This window comes from Hippopotamus amphibius, chromosome X, assembly GCF_030028045.1.
Source record: "Hippopotamus amphibius kiboko isolate mHipAmp2 chromosome X, mHipAmp2.hap2, whole genome shotgun sequence".
NCBI classification, from domain to species: Eukaryota; Metazoa; Chordata; class Mammalia; order Artiodactyla; family Hippopotamidae; genus Hippopotamus; species Hippopotamus amphibius.
The window spans coordinates 125,472,044-125,484,632 of NC_080203.1; positions in this window are offsets into that span (position 1 = coordinate 125,472,044).

A 12,589-nucleotide genomic window follows, 5' to 3' on the forward strand; every position below is an offset into this window, starting at 1 on the left:
AATGTCATCTGGAATTGAGAACCAAGGATGGTAGTTCCCAACCCTGCTCACGCCTGCAGCCTCCTCTGTTGTAGAAAAGGTATAATTGAGCTCTGACTCCAGGCAGCGAATGTTGTTTTGATAAGAGAATACATTTCTGAGAAGAACCTAAAAATGGATGGCATACTCCGCTTATAAAAGGCAGTGGCCTTTTAAATAAGTTATTACAGTGTGTTGCCGGGGTGAGCCGAGCTGACCTGAGAAGATTAGCACATCCATCAAAGGTTGGTGAAAAGATGTAGTATTGAGATGTTTCTCCCTCGGAACACTTAGCTGCATGTTTCAGCCCCTGCCCTGAGACAAATGCATTACTTTCATCAGCCTCAGGTGCTTATTTTTCCAAGCTTCCGTTTTATTACTGGAGTTGCAGTTTGTGCTTGGGTATTGCAGACAAAAATCAGAATTAACTTCCCCTGAGGTGACACGTGACCAAAATTTCAACTCTTTAGCAGTTCTATTTTTTTTAGTTGAAACCCATACGCCTAAATAGAAAATTAACGTGACTGAGGCACAAATACAAACCGAAGTCTATAATTGCGCCAGGTTCTTAGCTATTTGAGAGTGAAGTGTTTCTCTTTACAAACCACCAGGCTGGTCCCACCCCTCCTGGCGAGTTACTTTCACCTCCCAGTGCTTGGTGTTCCTTGCTCTTTAGGTGGGTATTCATGATTTCCCGACATGGGGTCCTGGTGAGGACCACCTGGAGTTAGTGCCTGAAAAAATGCAGAACGCTGGCCACACGGTATGTACTCAATCAATGTTGACACTTATTTATTCCCTGTCTTTAAAAATTGCCAAAGAGTGCCAGCTATGGAACTTCTTCCAGATGTGGACACGTCACTCTGTCAGCAATTGGAACGGATGCACTGGCTTTTGACACCTCAGTCACTCCTGTCCTTCCCTGATGTCTCATTTGTGATAGGAGGGACCCATGACTTGTTCATTCATTTACACAGGAGATATTTAGTCCTTTCCATCCCAGTTAGCTGGACCATGGTCTCTTCCATCAGGGAAGTGGCATTCTGGGAGGGGGGAAGACAGGTGTGCGATGGTTGTAGTTGCAGTACATGCATGGTAGAGGCACACACAGCGCTGCAAGAGCACAGGAGAGAGAGGTGACGGCAGCACTTCTCAGCCCCAGCATTGTTGACACTCAGGGCTGGACCATTGTTTGTTCTAAAATAATATATACCATGGATACGTATATATGTACTATTAAATTGAGAAACTCTTGGAAAAGATTCACACACACCAGCTTCAAAATAGAGGTTAGTTCTGAGCAAGGAGAGGATTGGAGTGCCAAACCCGAAGGAGTTTCTCTGTCTCTCTAATGTTTAATTTCTTTATAACAGAAAAGCTATGGTAGGGACTTCCCTGGTGGCACAGTGGTTGAGTCCGCCTACCAATGCAGGGGACATGAGTTTGAGCCCTGGTTTGGGAAGATCCCACATGCCGCGGAGCAACTAAGCCCATGCGCCACAACTACTGAGCCTGTGTGCACTCTAGAGCCTGTGAGCCACAACTACTGAGCCTGTGTGCCACAACTACTGAAGCCCACGCACCTAGAGCCCCTACTCCACAAGAGAAGCCACCGCAATGAGAAGCCCGAGCACCGCAACGAAGAGTAGCCCCTGCTAGCGGCTACTAGAGGAAGCCTGCATGCAGCAACGAAGACTCAATGCAGCCAAAAATTAATTAATTAATTTTAAAAAAAAAGCTATGGTAGGAACCCAGCTTTGATGGAGACCTCCAAATTCAGCAAACTTCAATACAAAATTGTTTCTCTTTCACTTCATTTCTAGAGTTAACTGTTACATGAAATATTTATTTATCAAACACATAACAGGGCTTACTGTGGGCCACATACTCTTCTAATTGCTTTACAAATATGCATTTCTTTAGGAAGCAACCTATCACAAACCTGTGAAGTACCTATTACAGGTACACAACCTGTTTTCCAAAACTCAGGTGTGTTTCAGAATTCAGACATGGTGGTACTTTTGAAAAGTAAAACAGCATATTGTGGAACTTATCCCAGTGGGCTGGGGCAGCAGCCTGTCATCAAAGCCAGTTGTTGCAGTAAAATGGAAGAATATTCTAAGTGGGATAAGTAAAGACCATAAATATCCCCAGTTCCATTCACATCAGGTTTTGTCATCAAATCCTCACAGTCAAGTTAGGTTTGGCTGCTAAACAAATTATTTAAAAACAAAACGAAACATGACTTCTAGTTTCCAGAGCTTTGGGGATTTCAGGAAAGTGGTGAAGTAATATTATTTCCATTTTGCAGGTGAGGAAACTGAAGCACAGAGAAATTAACCAGCTTAATCAAGTTTGTTCTCAGTGGGGGAAGAGAGGGTCAAACGCAGATATTCTGACTCCTAAACTCCCACTTTTATCTGTTCCATGTTGCTAAACTCAGCCTCTACAACCATGTTTCCAACAAGTGTAAAGCACAGTGTAGGCAGAGCATGGTGAACAATCTGGAGCTGATTACGACCCTCGGCAAGAGTCCAGTATGTTCCATGCTGGAGCACAGGGTTAGGCTCTAGTCCTGCTGGAGAATGTGTGACTCTGGATAATGCACTTGTTCTTTGAATTTTAGAAATGAGCCTATAGCAGCAAGAAGAGGGGACACAGTCGAGCTATTGAGGAAATAGATGTGGCTTGGCAATTTGGGGCAGGTGAGGAAAAGTCTAGGAAGGCTCAGATTTCTGTCTTGGATGGTGGTTCTCATCACTGAGCTAAAGAAAACACTGAGAAACAGGTTTAAGAAAGATAATTAACTCCGTTTGGGAACACAGTGAGTTTGAAGAGCTCACAGGACATCCAGTGACATCCTGTCAGTCACTGGATATTTGGACTTGGAACTCAGTGGAGGTCTGCATCAAAAGTACAGACTTCTGAGTCCTCAGCCTAAGGAATATGGAAAAGGGGACCATATACAGACTAGGAGGAATGGACCAGTGACAAGGGGGCCCTGAAGACAATGACTAACACACAGGTAAAGAGGAGTCTGTAAAAGGAACTGAGAAGAAATGACAAAGACAAAGAAGAGGAAAACCAGGAGCTAGAGGCGTTTCAAAAGGGAAAATTATAAGTGGGACAGCTGGACAATATGACTTCTACTGTGATGCTTTAGGAAGTTGACTTCCCCACCAATTAAGTATTTTTGCAAATATATATGTATGTATATATTATTAAGATAGATATAGATAGATGGTTTGTTTCAAACATTACAAATATGTTTGTAAATATGAAAACAATCTAAGACTTTACATCTAATTACCAATTTATAGGAAGTTCAAGGACTAGACTAACATGTTACGAGACACCATGAAGACACAATCAGCCAAATCCAGAATTGGGCAATTTGATAGGACAGAAAACCCAGTTTCCTCAACAAATGGACTTTTAAAAAGTGTGTGTTGGAGAAGGGGTCATGGCAGAGGGAGGGACTGTCAATAAGATGTAATGTGTGGACTTTGTATGGATCCTAACTTGAACAAATCAATTATTAAAATTTGGGAGGAAATTTGAATATGGACTGAGTATTGGAGGATATTAAAGAATTATGAGTTTTGTTAGGTGTAGTCATTGTTTTGTGGTTATATATTCTTTTAAAGTTCTGATCTATTTGAAGACAGCTGTTTACAGTTGAACTCATATGATGTCTGCGGTTTCCTTTAAAGTGTGTATTCCAGTGACAGAGCATGGGAGAGGTGACAGCTGAAACAAGATAGGCAGAATGCTGAGAATTGTTGAAGCTGGGTGATGGGTACATGGAGATTCATTATGCTCTTTTCTCTAGTTTTGTTTATGTTTGAAAGTTCCGTAGTACATTTTTAGAAAATGAAATGGAATTTGAAGGAAAGAGATTAACAGTATTGTCACAGAAAGGTCTGGTAAACTAACAAAGTAGACTTTGGCCTGACAATCTAGAAACCATTGTAACATAAAGGACCTTAAAGCAATTTCAGTGGTTAAGTGGGGAAGAAAACCAAAGTTTATATCAAAAGCTAAGATACGGGGGCGGGGGGGAGCAGAGGGGAGAAGCATTGCAGCTTGTCAAAGGGACACAGGAGCCAGTCTGAAAGATTTCCCACTGGCCAAATTGGAACAATTCAAGCAACAAAATACATAACATAGAATTGGATTCTAACCCAAAGTATAAAAGAAATACAAGTCCATACTGATAAGTGATTAAATAATAAATGGGGAGAAGAGAAAAATCTTCCAGAATTCGAAATAATGGCTGTAGATACTGCCCTCTCGAGGGGGCTGACCTTACTCTCCCTCCCCACTGAGTAGGGGCTAAACTAGTGACTTACTTCCAAAGAACAGAGTATAGAAAAGGGAAAATAACTTTCAGTGGAAAAACTTGGCAGACACCACATTATCCAAGTGCTTGAGGTCAGCATCACCAGTGATAAGTTCTACGGGTACCACGTCCTACCGCCTGATGTGATCTGATGTGATGAGAAGGGCATTTCACCCCCATGGTAACCTCAGAACCCATAACTCCAGTCTCATCATGAGAAAACAGCAGATTAACCCAAATTGAGGGATATTCTACAAAATACCTGACCAGTGCTCTTCAAAACCCTCCAGGTCATGAAAAGCAAAGGAAGACGGAAACTGTCAGAGACCAAAGAGACATGACAACGAATTGCAGTGTGGGATTCTGGTTGGATCTTGGAGCAGAAAAGGGGTATTAGTGGAGAAAATGGTGAAATCCAGATAAAGTATGTAGTTATATTGAATAGCAGTGTGCCAGTGTTAATTTCTGACCTTTAACAAATGTCCCTTAGTTAGGTAAAAGGTCAACAGTGGGGAAACTGGGTGAAGGTTTACAGGAACCGTATTATCTTTTCAACTTTTCTATAAATCTAAATTCCAAAATAAAAAGGGGTTTAAAATAAAAATAGAAATTTCATACAGGTTTTTTGCTGATGGTCTTTATAGCAGTTAATCTTGTTCCACCTTTCAAAGCGGGGAGATATATTTTTATTTTTCTAAAGAAAAAGAATTTACAAAGCCTTTTTTCTTCTTCTGGGTGCTGTAGACTCTGACATCTAGGGCACCAGAATGACAAGACCGAAGGCAAAGTGAAGGAAGGATCCGCCTTTTACTAGGTACCTGATGTGTGTTGTGCTGGGCAGTTGGTACACATTACCTGCCTTGTTTCTCCTAACAACCTGATAAAGCAGGATCCCCGATTTTCTGAAGGGCAAATTGATTCAAAGTAAGAAGCAGTAACATGCCTAATGGCTGAGGGGTTGGATGGAAATGGGCGGGGGGTGACTGCAAATGGGAGCAGGCTTTCCTTTGGAGGGGAGGAAGATATTTTGGAACTTGAAAGAGGTGGTGATTACACAACAGTGTGAATGTACTAAATGCTATTGAATTGTTCACTTGAAAATGGTTACTTTTATGTTATGTGAACTTCAGCTCAGTGAAAGATGTGATGTTTTTAAAAAGGTTGAGAAGCTGTGGTCTGGGGATGGGAGAAACACCTGGAGAGTGATGTGCAGAAATCACATGGTGTGTAATAGTTCTCAATTTTCATTGTTTTGGCCAAAGAACAGTCCCACAAATAAGTATTTGTATATGACGGAACACTAGTACTCCATAGGATACAGTTTGAGAAACACCTTTTCATTGAATGAGGCTTCATTTTAACAAAGAGAACGATGTAGGGGTCTTATTTGGGTACAAGTGCCATAGAAGCCACGCATGTGGCTTCAGGAAATAGAAGAGAACCCAAGACCAGTTTGAAGAGAAGCTGTATTGGGGCTCATTCTATTCCTAGAATGGACGTATCAGACAATATGAAGATGGCACAGACACACTCTCCAGGTAGAGCAACCAGTGAGAGGCAGAAGTTTTGGTTGTGTGTGGGAAACATGATGGAGATCCATCTGCCAGACTCCCAAGGTTCTCAGACCTGGCAGCATAGTAGGATCACTTGGACCCACTCCAGCCAATTCAATCAGCATCAGTGATGGTGGGGGCCCAGGCACGGCTGTTTTATTGAAAGCTCTCTAGGTGATCCTGATGTGCAGCCAGGGTTGAGTCCACTAGTCTGGATCAGCTGTTCTCAAATATGGTGTGGGGACTGACCGATGTGCAATTTGCCGTTTGGTGTTATCCACTATGTCTCCAACTCCAGCATGTGTAAGAATCACCTGGGGAGCTCGTTACAACACAGATTCCTGGGCCCTACCATCAGATTCTGATTTTGTGGTCTGGGGTGAGGCCATGAACTTGCACTGCCATCCATCTCCCAGGTGATGCCGATGCTGCAGGGTCCAGGGACTCCACCTTGCAGTAGTGCCGATGTAAGCGCTGAGATACAACAGAAAGGGACAGGGAAGGAAAGTTTGCAAATGGTTTGCTTTCTTCAAGCGTATGTAACAAAAATAGATTAAAGTGAATGGGAGACAGTGTGGTGGCGTAAGGGCAGCCATGCCAGGATTTGCAAATATTCCACAGCTTTTCATCCTCCATAGCATGTACATCATGATGATGTGGACATGAAGCCCTGGGCAAGAGTAATGGGTTCATGAAGGGGAGTAATGACCCAGAAGTGGGGGAAAGGGCCAGCTTATGAAGGGTCTTCCACACTAGGCTATGGACTCTGTAAGCAACTGTAAGGTCTTTACAAAGGTCTGGACTGAACAAAGCCATTTCTCAAGAAGATGTTTGCAGTATCTGTTTGAAGGCAATTACAGTAATGAGAATTAATGGGGCTTGACTAGAGAAGTGGCTGTGGAACTAGAGAGAGAAGATGGATGTGAGAGATGGGGCAGAAATGGCAACTCCATCCTTCCAAGTGCTCAAGTGACTCTTCTCTTTCACTCCTCCAACCAATCCATCAGCAATCCTGTTGGCTCTACCTACTTCTCACATTGCCACTGCCACCTCCAGGTCCAAACACCACCATCTCTCACCTGGATTCATTCAATCGCTTGCTAACCTTTACCCTCCTACACTCTGTTCTTAAGACAGCTCCTACAGAGATGCCTCTAAAACATAAGCCATATCACATCACTTCCCAGCCCCCATCTAATTTACAATACCAGCACAAGTCCTCACAGTGTGCTTTAAGGCATGGCAAGATCTAGTCCCCTATTATCTTCCTGACATCGGTTCAGTTTACTTGCGCACGCTCTCATTGTGCTCCAGCCCCGCTTATCTGCTAACTCTTTCTAGGACTTTGCTACTCAAAGGGAGGTCCCTGGGCCAGCAGCAGCAGCAGCATCTGGGAACTCATTAGAAATGCAGTGTCTCAGGTCCCATCCAGACCTACTGAATCAGAATCTGCATTTTAACAAGATCCCCAGGGTATTCCCCTACACATCACCGTGGGAGGTGGGGATGGAAAACAGCCTGGCACACTGCTGTCCGCAGACTGTTGCATGTGTCATTTCTCTATCCAGATGGCTTACCCTCCAAGTATCCACAAAAAGCATCCCCTCCCTCCTTTATTAAATAGGATATCCACACCTTGTCGATGTCCTATTTAAAGTTACAACCCCACTCCACCAGGAGGGCACTCCTTAAGCCCTGTGTTGCCTTTCTTTCCCCCATATCACTTATCACCAGCTGCAAACTGTGGCCTCTGAGGAGTGGAATCAGGTGTGGAATGATGGGGCGAGGGATAGGTCTACGACTTTTTTGAATCTGTCTTACAGGATTGTTTGACTTTTAAACTCTGTGCATGTATACCTTTCATTTGTTGAGATTAAAAACTGCCAGAGAGTCTGGTTCCACATGTAAGGAGGCTGGGGGTCACCACCCCATCTCAACAAGTAAAAGCTGAGCAGACTGAAAAATCAATAGCTCTTCTTGGGTCTGTAAGAGAGGGGAGGAGCAGAGCAAACCGCTGCCCCTAGGATTGGAGAGGCCAGTGAATACAAGGAGTCGTGGCTGCCACAGCAGAGACTCAGGAGCGGAAATGTCGTGGGAACCAGTGTCGGGGTAAGAAAACACGAACTGTAACTGACAAATTGCTGGAGGCTCAGTGTGGACAAGTCTGAGGGTTAAAAACTTCAGGGGGTCTAGTCATAATGGGGCCCCCACACTGTATGATGGTATTTCTCCCCAGGAGCTTGACCAGATTCCCACGGTAAATACAGAAGCAAGATCCCCTCGGGTGTCCAGCAGGGGAAGAGAAAAAGGAACCATTTTGAAATAAGCCAGAGCACTTTGTTTTCCTTTACAAGGCTGACCCTCGGGGAAACTAGTTAACCAGAGCTTAACTGACCTGGGAATGGGAAATATCCAGCTCTAGCCATCCTGTCCACCTAAAGGAGGAGAAGCAACTGAGAAGCATTTGTGAAGTTCACAGTCCAGAGACGTAGGCTCATTAAAAAACTGAGACCTAATCACAGGACTATAGAATGCTTCCCCTCCCCCCACTCCTTACCATATTACTGAAGGCCCACTTAGAGCATTTCCTTTTACCGGGTACAGCATGTCCAACTATCAGGAGAAAGTTACAAGGCGTACCAAAAGGCAAAAAACAAAGTTTGAAGTGACAAAGCAACCATCAGAGCCAGACGTTGCAGGAATGTTGGAATGATCAGCCCAGAAATTTAAAACAGCTGTGATTAATATGATAACGGCTCTCATGGATAAAGCAGACAGCATGTAAGAATACATGGGCAGTGGAAGCAGAGAGATGATAATCGAAAAAGAAGCCCAAAGAAATGCTAGAGATCAGAAAACACTCTAATAGAAATGAAGAATGCCTTTGACCGGCTTATTGGTAGACTGGACACAGCTGAGGAAAAACAGCTCTGCAGTAGAGGATAGATCGATAGAATCCTCAAACACCGAAAAGCAAAGAGAAGAAAGACTGAAAAAAAAAACCCAAGAACATAATAGGACTGTGGGACAACTAAAATAGGAGTAACACACATGTAATTGGGAATACCAGGAGGAGGAGAAAAAGGAACAGAAGAAATATTTGAAACAATAATGACTGAGAACTTCCCCAAGTCAATATCAGACATCAAACCACAGATCTAGGCAGCTCAGAGAACATCAAGCAAGATAAACACCCCCAGAAAACTACAACTTATATTATCTTCAAATTATAGAAAATCAGAGACAAAGAAAAAATCCCGAAAAAAGCTAGATAAAAAAACAGCTCTCCTATAGAGAAACAAAGATAAGAATTACATCAAAATTCTCTGCAGAAACCATGCAAGCAAGAAGACAGTGAAAGATGGAAAGGAAAAAACCTCACCAACTTAGAGTTCTGTACCCAGAGAAATAATTTCCCAGGCAAACAAAAGCTGAGTTTGTTGCCAAGAGACTGCCTTGCAAGAAATGTTAACAGAAGTTTTGAAAAGGAAAATAATACAAGGTCAGAAACTTGGATCTACATGAAAAAAGGAAGAGCATCAAAGAAGGAATAAATGAAGGTAAGACAAAAACTTTTTTTCATTTCATACTTGGGTTATTTTGATGAAATTTCATTGTTTACGACTATGCATATGTTAAGTGGTTCGTTTCCATCTTGAAGCAACACTAACAGCCTCTATCTTATTTAATTTTGTTGAGTTCAAACATGACTCTTGGCCGGCTTTTAAAAAAAATTTTTTTTTACATATCTTGATAAGATTTTTTTCTGGAACATTCTTTAAGCCTTCAAGTAGTTTGGAAATATTTGCCTATTTGCTCATTCCTCTGGGTATAGCCTTTCAGAGCATTTATCCCACCTGTACTGAAAATCTCTGTTCTCCCAGCTGGTGGAGCACAGTTTGATGGAGGTGCTCAGGGAGAAATGAGTGAGCAAGTTTTATACACTACTTCTAATTCTCTTAATTAGTAGGCTCTGATCCACCCCAGCTGCTTCAAAGTCAGACCTGCAAATACTTGGCCGAAAAGCAGGATTCTAACTAGTAGCAAAATGAATCTTAAATAAAATGGAATCTCTGTAGGAAAGAGAATTAGGTTATGCTTCCCATTCCCACTCTTGCTTTAAGATATCTGTATATTTAAGTCCAAGGGGGACTTAGAAAGCTGTTCTGCCCCAAGCAAAAATTCAGAATGTCTGAGTACATTTTGCAAAGTTACAGGGAGGTTTCTTTGGGAAATGCTGCAGCACGTCCCCCCAAAATGGATGGTGATTCGCGATGCAATTGGTGTGCAAACAAGTAACATATAAGGCTTGTAGGTCAAAGAGGATGAGGCCTAAACATAGGCTACAAAACAATTCTGAAATGTGATCATTTGAAAACTTTAGCTAATTATAAAGCAGGAAACAAAACCCATCATTTAACAGTATATCTTATTAAGCTATCCAGCTACCTCTTTTGGAAGCTCAGTTCCAACATGGATCTTACTTAAAATTTTCTTTTTACTTTTTATTTTACTTAAAATTTCTAAAAATTTTTAATTGCGATGTAGTTGATATATAACATTGTATTCATTTTTGGTGTACAACATAATAATTTGATGTATGTATATATTGCATAATGAGGACCACAATAAGTAGTTAGCATCCATCACCTCGCATAGTTTTTTTTTCCTTTTAATGAAAACTTAAGATTTACTCTCTTAGCAAATTTCAAATATACATATAGTATTATTACTATTACAATGAATAAATTGTTTACTATAGTCACCATGCTATACATTACATTCCCAGGACTTATTTATCTTGTAACTAGAAGTTTGTACCTTTTGACTCCCTTCACCCATTTTGCCCACCCCCATTCCCTGCCTCTGGCAAACACCAGTCAGTTCTCTGTATCTATTAGTTCATGGGCTTTTTTTAGATTTCACATATGAGATCATACGGTGTTTGTCTTTCTTTGTCTGACCTACTTCACTTAACATAATGCCCTCAAGGTCCATCCATGTTGTCGAAAATGGCAAGAATTCCTTCTTTTTTACAGCTGAATAATATTCCATTGTAAATTTATACATTTTCTTATCTATTCATCTGTCATCACCTAGGTTGTTTCCATGTTACAGCTATCATGAATAGTACTGCAATGAACATTAGTGTGCAGATATCTCTTCAAGATAATGATTTCATTTCCTTTGGATATATCCCCAAAAGTGGGATTGCTAGATTATATGGTAGTTCTGTCTTTAATGTGTGTGTGGGGGGGAACAGCCATACCGTTTTGCATAGTGGCTGTGCCAATTAATATTCCCACCAACAGTACACAAAGGTTCCTTTTCTCCACATCCTTGCCAACAGTTGTTATTTCTTGTCTTTTTGATAATAGCCATTCTAAAAGATGTGAGGAGATATCTCATTGTGGTTTTGATTTGCATTTCCCTGATGATTAGTGATGTGGAGCACTTTTTCATGTGCCTGTTGGCTATTTGTCTTCTTTGGAAAAATGTCTATTCAGATCCTCTGACCATTTTTAAATCAGATTGTTTTCTGAGTTGCATGAGCTCTTTATATATTTTGGATAGTAACCTCTTTTCAGATATGTGATTTGCAAATATCTTCTCCCATTCAGTATGTTGCTTTTCCATTTTGTTGGTAGTTTCCTTTGGTATACAGAAGCTTTATGGTTAGGTGTAGTTCCACTTGTTGATTTTTACTTTTGTTGCCTTTTGGTGTCAAGTCCAAAAAATCATTGTCAAGACCTATGTTGGGAAGCTTATCCTCTATGTTTTCTTCTATGAGTTTTATAGTTTCAGGTCTTACATCCAAATCTTCAATACATTTTCAGTTGATTTTTGTGTATGGTGTAAGATTATTTTACCTTTTACTTTTATTTTTTACTTTTACTTTTTATTTTTCTCATTCTTAATTGATATAACAAATAACAGTTCAAAATAATAGCAACAATGAATTTAATTACATACATCTGGGTATACATATCTCGTGTGTGTGTATATGTGCTTATGTATGCTCATGTATGAGTGAAATGGGTGACAGCAATGATACAAGGGATGAGAGGGAGGAATTAGGATTATTTTGTTATTATAAGGTACTCACACTACCTGTAAAGTGGTACGGTGTTATTTTAAAGTGGATTTGGAGTAGTTGTAAAATATTATAAACTCTAGGGCCACCACTAAAAAATTTAAAAAACAAAGTTGTATAGCTGATATGATAAAGGAGAGAAATTGGAATCCTAGAAAATGCTTCATTAAAGTCACAAAAGTCAGAAAAAGAGTGGAAGATAAAAATAGGAACAAATAACTCTAATAAAAAGAGGCACAAATTACTAATATCAGTAATAAAAGAAGGCACTTCACTCCAGATCCTATGGAAATTAAAAGCATAATAAAGGAACACTATGAACAACTCTCTGCTCACAAATAGGATAACTTAGATAAAATGGACCAATTCCTTGAAAGATACAATCTTCCAAAACTCTTAGAAGAAATAGGTGATCTGAATAGGATTATGTCTATTTAAAAATTAAATCAATAACTAATAACCTTCTAAAAGAGAAAGCACCAGGCCCAGATGGGTTCACTGGTGGTTCATCAAACATTTAAGAAAGAAATTGTACCAAGTCTTTACAATCTCTTTCTGAGGATAGAAGCACAGGGAATACTC